This window comes from Oncorhynchus mykiss, chromosome 2 (assembly GCF_057628025.1).
Source record: "Oncorhynchus mykiss isolate SJ-2025 chromosome 2, ASM5762802v1, whole genome shotgun sequence".
Classification (NCBI taxonomy): domain Eukaryota; kingdom Metazoa; phylum Chordata; class Actinopteri; order Salmoniformes; family Salmonidae; genus Oncorhynchus; species Oncorhynchus mykiss.
Window position 1 is genome coordinate 56,573,919 of NC_143023.1, and position 8,467 is coordinate 56,582,385.

Consider the following 8,467-nt stretch of genomic DNA (forward strand, 5'->3'; position numbering starts at 1 on the left):
TTACCTTGTCAGCTCAGGGATTTGATCCAGCAACCTTTTGGTTACTGGCCCAACGCTCTAACTGCAAGGCTACCTACAGCTGAGTCAAGCTTTCCTGACACACCTGTGAAAAACATTCTGGCTACATCATGTCAATCAGTCTATAAAGTGTATGCGAGTGGCCGAATTCTACTCATGGATTATGAGTGTGTTTCAATTTACTTACTGGGTTGTATCTTTTTGAGGAAGAAATCTGGCTCCCTGTAAATCAGTCTTGTTTTGAGGCTACACTTTGTTGTGTAAGGATTGAGGATTTATATTGACCCTAAAGAAAATATAGATTATCCCATTCAAACCTTAAAGCCTGGCCTGAATGAATGCTGGACTTATCTGGTGTTGATGATGATGTTGGGTTTAAAATCTTCAATATCAAACACAAATGGTAGACATTGGTAAGTTCAGTTGTTCTGATACTAATACGATATTGTCGTACTGTTGTAATTGCATAGTTTTTATTTCACAGCCACAAGTGGAATAGGGATTGTCCATATTCCTATAGAGGACCACAGTGGGAGTCATAATACCCATAAAACCTAGCGGTCAAACAAGGAAAGGGTTCTAATCGTTTTTCCACTATTCATTTTTTCCCATAGGGGATTTTAGAAACACTTAAAATAAGGGATGTCTTTTGTGTAGGCTTACCCTGGTGTGACATTTTGATAAGTGGAAATCTCTCTTGGAACACCAGGTGACATCAATAGACGCCTGTATTTACACCCCCCCCCCCCCAAAAAAAAATTAAACGCTAATTAGCTGTTATTGTGGCTATCATAAAGAACTACAAATGCCATAATCGAGATGAGACTTCCGAATTGAGGCAAAGGTAAGAATTGGCTACATTTCTTGGAATGGACAATTCTGTGAAATGTCTTGTGCAAGTTTTAAATTAACACAATACCTGTTAGCAAACGTGTCAGCTGGAGATGACATGCAGGAGCTTGCAGGGATTTGTAGTCTTGCATGATGTCTACTTTGATGCTAATTAGCATTTTTGAATCAAAGTAAATAGAGATGAACATATTGATAAAAATCCCCTTGTCCGAGAGAAATTTACATGGTTTTCAAAACGTCACGCCAGAGTAAGGCTACACGAAACACAGCCCTTATTTGAAGTGCTACTAAAATTCCCCATGGGAAAAATGAATGGTGGAAAAAACAAATGGAACCATTTCCCTGTTTGACCACTAGGTTTTATGGGTATTATGACACCATTGTGGGGCTCTATTGTGTAACAAATCTTTCGACACAATGCAAAACATGGCTGAAGTAGTAAAGAGACATGTTAATGCAATGTTGTTACTACACACAAAAAAATGTTGAGGGGTTCTTTGAGGGTGATGTGTAACCATTTTTCAGGTAGGGTGCTTAAGTGGTTTATGGTTATGCTGTCAAAGGTTGACCACCTCTTTTATCAATGCCAGTTCTGCAATCTTTGTAAGAGCATGTGACAATTATGGGTCTACAGTGCATTTTACAGTAAATACATGGAAGTTAGTAGCCTGTAAGTTGCTGTGAATTTTGCTTTACCTAACTGGCAACTAGCTATCAGTAGGGCTGGGCGACATGGCTAATAAATGATGACGATATATATATTTTTTTCATTCGATGACAATAATTATCACAATATTAATCAAATAATGTTTAAAAGGTGCATATCTGCCTCAGACTCTAAACGTGTTTATATCGTTATTGGGGGTTAGTAATTACCTCAACAAATTATTGATTTATCGCCCAGCCCTAGCTATCAATGTCAAAAAGCTATCCAAATTCACAGTAACTTAATAACCAGTAACTGCTAGTAACTTATCTGCAACTAGCTGCCATTAACTTACTGTACTTTCACTGAACTTTATTGATTACAAGATAGCTTAACATTAGCTGACAACTACTAATCATTCTTTGTGGTGAGTACACTTGAGACTCAGCCTCCCTCACCAGACCTCAACATTTTGGTTGAGAGCCAACTGACCTTCCTGTCACACCAACAAGTCAGTGAGCATGACAGGGATCAGCCACAGTACGTTACTGTGAATTTTACAATAACTACTTGCAGCAAGCTGACAGTAATTTATTGAAAAATAAACATGAACTTCCTGGTGACCAACTTCCATTAAGTTACTAGAAAATGCACAGTAAACCCTCTTAACAGTGCAGCTCTTGATTGTCACAGGCTCTTACAAAGCTTGTAGAACTGGGAGTGGACAAAGGAGGTGCTCAACCTTCACTTAAACTGGTACACACTACCACTAACAGTTGCCACAAATACACTATATATACACAAGTGTTTGGACACCCCTTCAAATGAGTGGATTCGGCTAATTCAGCCACACCTGTTGCTGACAGGTGTATAAAATCGAGTACACAGCCATGCAATCTCCATAGACAAACATTGGCAGTAGAATGGCCTTACTGAAGAGCTCAGTGACTTTCAAAGTGGTACAGTCATAGGATGCCACCTTTCCAACAAGTCAGTTCGTCACATGTCTGCCCTGCTAGAGCTGCCCCGTCAACTGTAAGTGCTGTTATTGTGACATGGAAAAGTCTAGGAGCAACAACGGATCAGCCACGAAGTGGTAGGCCACACAAGTTCACAGAATGGGACCGGCAAGTGCTGAAACACGCAGCGCGTAAAAATCGTCTGTCCTCATTTGCAACACTCACTACCGAGTTCCAAACTGCTTCAGGAAGCAACGTCAGCACAATAACTGTTCGTCGGGAGCATCATGAAATGGGTTTCCATGGCTGAGCAGCCGCACACAAGCCTAAGATCACCATGTGCAATGCCAAGCATTGGCTGGAGGGGTGTAATGCTGACCGCCATTGAACTCTGGAGCAGTGGAAACACGTTCTCTGGAGTAATGAATCACGCTTCACCGCCTGGCAGTCCAACGGACAAATCTGGGTTTGGCAGATGCCAGGAGAACGCTACCTGCAGCAATGCATAGTGCCAACTGTACATTTTGGTGCAGGAATAATGGTCTCGGGCTGTTTTTCATGGTTCGGGCTTGGCCCCTTAGTTCCAGTGAAGGGAAATCTTGACTGGCCCGCACAGAGCCCCGACCTCAACCCTATCGAACACCTTTGGGATGAATTGGAACACCGACTGCGAGCCAGGCCTAATCGCCCAACATCAGAGCACGACCTCACTAATGCTCATGGCTGAATAGAAGCAAGTCCCCACAGCAATGTTCCAACATCTGGTGGAAAGCCTTCCCAGAAGAGTGGAAGCTGTTATAGCAGCAAAGGGGGGACCAACTCCATATTAATGCCCATGATTTTGGAATGAGATGTTCGACGAGTAGGTGACCAAAAGTATAACATGTTTTAGAACATGCGCCCAAGTATGCTAATGAGCCCCTGTTTATTCTCGCTTCTCTTCCTCGCGAAGAGCATCTCTACTCTAGCGCTCATATTGGATCCCTGGTTTCTGGCTTAACGGCTCACAAGTGAACCATGAAAAATATCGCTGCAGGGCGTAGGTCTTAGGACTCTGTCGAGAGGTTGGGTACTAACCATTGTGTTCCTCACAATGGCCAGTGCTATCCCGTCCCAGGATGAACCTAGTCCGTCACTCAAACCCCCCACGTTCTAGTGCTTGCAGTTCCATGATTGCGGGAAAGATTCCCACCCTCTATGCATCAATTCCTTGGATTAGGAACACGCCCAAGAGGTGCTCAAGGACCCGGAGTCAAGAGAGCAGGCCTGAAAAGGAGGCTTAAATGGGCTTCTATCTCGATAGCCCCTCTTGCCTCCGAGCCAACAGTGATAGCTGAGGCTCAGCTCTCCGCATCAGAGCCCAGTTGGGCCGAGGTCATGGATAACCATAACTCCCCCCTCCTCACTGTCTGACGACGTAAGAACCGACTTGCCTAGTTAAATAAAGGTTAAATAAAAAGGAAGACGAGGATGACTATGGGATTAATATTATGGATATCCTTGAGATAGCACAGGTAATGGGGATGACCCCAGCCTGGAAATGCGCAACAAGGAGGAATCCGGGTTTGGCAACCCTCTCACTGGCTCACCACCTCAGCCTCTCACGACATGTTACAATCGACACCAGCGCCTCACTCCCTGGGAAGGCGGAACACTTTACTGCCTCTGTTTTTGTCAGAGGACTTACAAGCCCTCAGCCCAAGCAAGAGCTTCTAATGAGACCTTTTTATTGTTATGATGTCAGGCTTAGCAACTGGACTCAATACACCCTAGACCCAGATGCTTGGGAGGTTATTTGGCCATTGGCCCAGCTTTATTGCAAGGAATTATAACTACATCCTGTCCCTTTCTTCACTGGGGAGAATCACTGAGGACAGGGAAGGAACGACCATCTACCTCTCAGCATAACATCTATGATTCATCCTCTTTGAATAAACCAATTGTCCTCCCCCTGATTTGCTTTGGGGTCTGTGTTATTAAAGAATAACATCAACTGCTAACACTCCTGTAGTGCCATCCAAGGCTGTGGTCGTATCACGAGCCTAGCGGTGGTGGGAGAAAGGGCTAAGCTTATCGAGCCTAACAGACAAAGAACAAGTGGACCTCCTGGATGCCCCAGTGAAGCCCAAGGAGTTGTTCGGGTCCAACGTCGATGCCATGCGGCAGAAGTGTGGCGTGCAAAAGCGAAGCTCGTGGCAGCCTGCTGGATCCTGCGTCGCGCCCCAGCCGCCTCACAGCCGTCTCTACAGGTTATAGAAAAGAGCAGAAGCTCCAAACTCTCCACTCAGAACCTAGTCCTACTTATCTAAAGGTTATGGAAAAGATAATAAAACAAAAGCACTTTAGTAAATATTACTGTCCACAAAAACACTACAGTAAATACTACAGTATGCCGTAGCACAGTCCGCAAAAACACTACAGTAAATACTACAGTATGCCGTAGCACAGTCCGCAAAAACACTACAGTAAATACTACAGTATACCGTGTGTAGAGGTGGCAGGCGATCAGAAGATGAGGTGTGGTTTATTTGGGGCATGGCTTTCAATTTGTTCTTTTTAGCCACGGCCCAGAGTGAATGTCATTCCAGGTAATCTGTTCTGTTGTATTCACCATGCAGAACTGTACTGCCAACACTGAATCTGTAATGATACTTATGTAGTATGTAGTAGTTAGAAGCCTCTACTCAACAATCATGCCATTTATCTGGGGTTTACAAAGGCCATAGTTTTTGTAAAGCTCACCTGCAAAAGCCCTTGGAAAGTGGAGGCCTACCTATCTTTAAACAGCAGTACTGGGCTGCGAATGCCAAGGCGTTAACTCACTGGCGATTTGGGTTTCCCTGATGTGTTAGACGCTGATGCCATCCTGTGGCTAAGTATGGAAGTCTATACCACAATAAATACCTATCTTATTTAAAAATATATATATATATATATTTAACCTTTATTTCAATTAACTTAAGGCCTTGTTTTTCTCCAAAGCAGAGTGCCCAAACAAATTAACAGGCAACAACTTTTTTTAGAAAATATTCTTTAAGAATTCTAAACCAGATTATGCATGTATATAAGGTGCCTGATACCTCTGTATACACCCCGATATGCTTTAATCATTATTTGGTTCCATCTCAGGATCATAAGGTGTTTGTTGAATGGAAGAAAGGGCTGGCCACAATTGAAGACCTATACTAGACTGTTGGGGAGTAGTGAACTACATGTAGTTCAACCAGTAATTGAACTACATGTTGCAGCAGCTTGGTGGTAGTTGAACTCAATGCACTTTGTTGCCATGTAGCAGTGTAGTTAACTACTGGAACTAGTTAGACACAGTACTTTTTTTGCAAAAAATAAAAGAAAATGTGTGAAGTAGGCAAGATGTTTTTTTAGCATCAGTCCTGCCTAATTCTCGCTTGAAACACATTTTGTTTTAAAGAGGCTAAATGACACATTCTGCTACCAGTCTATGCAGTCTATGACAATTGGTAATCTATGACATTTTAGATTTAGATATAATTTATCACAAGTAGTTTTGTAGTGAACTACCTTTTCAAAGTAACTTTAGTTAGGTAAACTATATTATTTTAAAAAGGTAGCTTTAGTGTTGCTTAATTGAGCTGACAGAGCCTACCTCCCCAGAAACCTATGACCTTTGGCTTTCACCTAGAATTGTTTATTTATGACAACAACAACAAAACACTTTCCAACCCATATGATCTAGTACACAATAAAAGTATAATAATACATACAGTGCCTTGCGAAAGTATTCGGCCCCCTTGAACTTTGCGACCTTTTGCCACATTTCAGGCTTCAAACATAAAGATATAAAACTGTATTTTTTTTGTGAAGAATCAACAACAAGTGGGACACAATCATGAAGTGGAACGACATTTATTGGATATTTCAAACTTTTTTAACAAATCAAAAACTGAAAAATTGGGCGTGCAAAATTATTCAGCCCCCTTAAGTTAATACTTTGTAGCGCCACCTTTTGCTGCGATTACAGCTGTAAGTCGCTTGGGGTATGTCTCTATCAGTTTTGCACATCGAGAGACTGAATTTTTTCCCATTCCTCCTTGCAAAACAGCTTGAGCTCAGTGAGGTTGGATGGAGAGCATTTGTGAACAGCAGTTTTCAGTTCTTTCCATAGATTCTCGATTGGATTCAGGTCTGGACTTTGACTTGGCCATTCTAACACCTGGATATGTTTATTTTTGAAACATTCCATTGTAGATTTTGCTTTATGTTTTGGATCATTGTCTTGTTGGAAGACAAATCTCCGTCCCAGTCTCAGGTCTTTTGCAGACTCCATCAGGTTTTCTTCCAGAATGGTCATGTATTTGGCTCCATCCATCTTCCCATCAATTATAACCATCTTCCCTGTCCCTGCTGAAGAAAAGCAGGCCCAAACCATGATGCTGCCACCACCATGTTTGACAGTGGGGATGGTGTGTTCAGGGTGATGAGCTGTGTTGCTTTTACGCCAAACATAACATCTTGCATTGTTGCCAAAAAGTTCAATTTTGGTTTCATCTGACCAGAGCACCTTCTTCCACATGTTTGGTGTGTCTCCCAGGTGGCTTGTGGCAAACTTTAAATGACACTTTTTATGGATATCTTTAAGAAATGGCTTTCTTCTTGCCACTCTTCCATAAAGGCCAGATTTGTGCAATATACGACTGATTGTTGTCCTATGGACAGAGTCTCCCACCTCAGCTGTAGATCTCTGCAGTTCATCCAGAGTGATCATGGTCTTCTCCTTGTATGAGCTGAAAGTTTAGAGGAACGGACAGGTCTTGGTAGATTTGCAGTGGTCTGATACTCCTTCCATTTCAATATTATCGCTTGCACAGTGCTCCTTGGGATGTTTAAAGCTTGGGAAATCTTTTTGTATCCAAATCCGGCTTTTAACTTCTTCACAACAGTATCTCGGACCTGCCTGGTGTGTTCCTTGTTCTTCATGATGCTCTCTGCGCTTTTGACGGACCTCTGAGACTATCACAGTGCAGGTGCATTTATACGGAGACTTGATTACACACAGGTGGATTGTATTTATCATCATTAGTCATTTAGGTCAACATTGGATCATTCAGAGATCCTCACTGAACTTCTGGAGAGAGTTTGCTGCACTGAAAGTAAAGGGGCTGAATAATTTTGCACGCCCAATTTTTCAGTTTTTGATTTGTTAATAAAGTTTGAAAGATCCAATAAATGTCGTTCCACTTCATGATTGTGTCCCACTTGTTGTTGATTCTTCACAAAAAAATACAGTTTTATATCTTTATATTTGAAGCCTGAAATGTGGCAAAAGGTCGCAAAGTTCAAGGGGGCCGAATACTTTCGCAAGGCACTGTATATGAAATGATCATGTTTGCAATGCAAGGTAGCTTGCTAGGTACGTTAGCTAGCTACCCACCCTAAAAGTTGTCAATGTAGTTCGAAACACATTTTTAAAACAGTAATGTTTCTTCCACATAGGGGTAACAGAACATTACTTACTTTGATTAACATCATCCACTGTCATTTAAAGGAGATCCTGCAGGCAGCAGTTGTAAAGTGCCAAACAGGTTTTGGCAAACAGCTTGATGTTGATGTTGTTGACATAGCAAGGGAAATTGACCGGCTGGCTGAGTAGAATGCTTAAGTACAGTGTCATAATGGGTCGAAAGAGCCTATTAATTTAATATTATAAACTGTGCTTAGTGCTCTGAATGGCTGAAAGTCGTTTTATATCAGACCGCATACCATGGGTATGACAAAAAAGTACTATTTACTGTTCTAATTACGTCAGTAACCAGTTTAAAATAGCAATAAGGCACCTCCGGTTTTGTGGTATATGGCCAAATGACCACGGCTAAGGGCTGTACCCAGGCACTAACAGCCTATACCAATACCCTCAATGGCCTTATTGCTTAAATATAGGCTAAGATTGTTAGGTTGAATACTGTGACTCGGTGTGTTAGTTTTGTGAATAAATAACATGCAACGTTCATTTGAA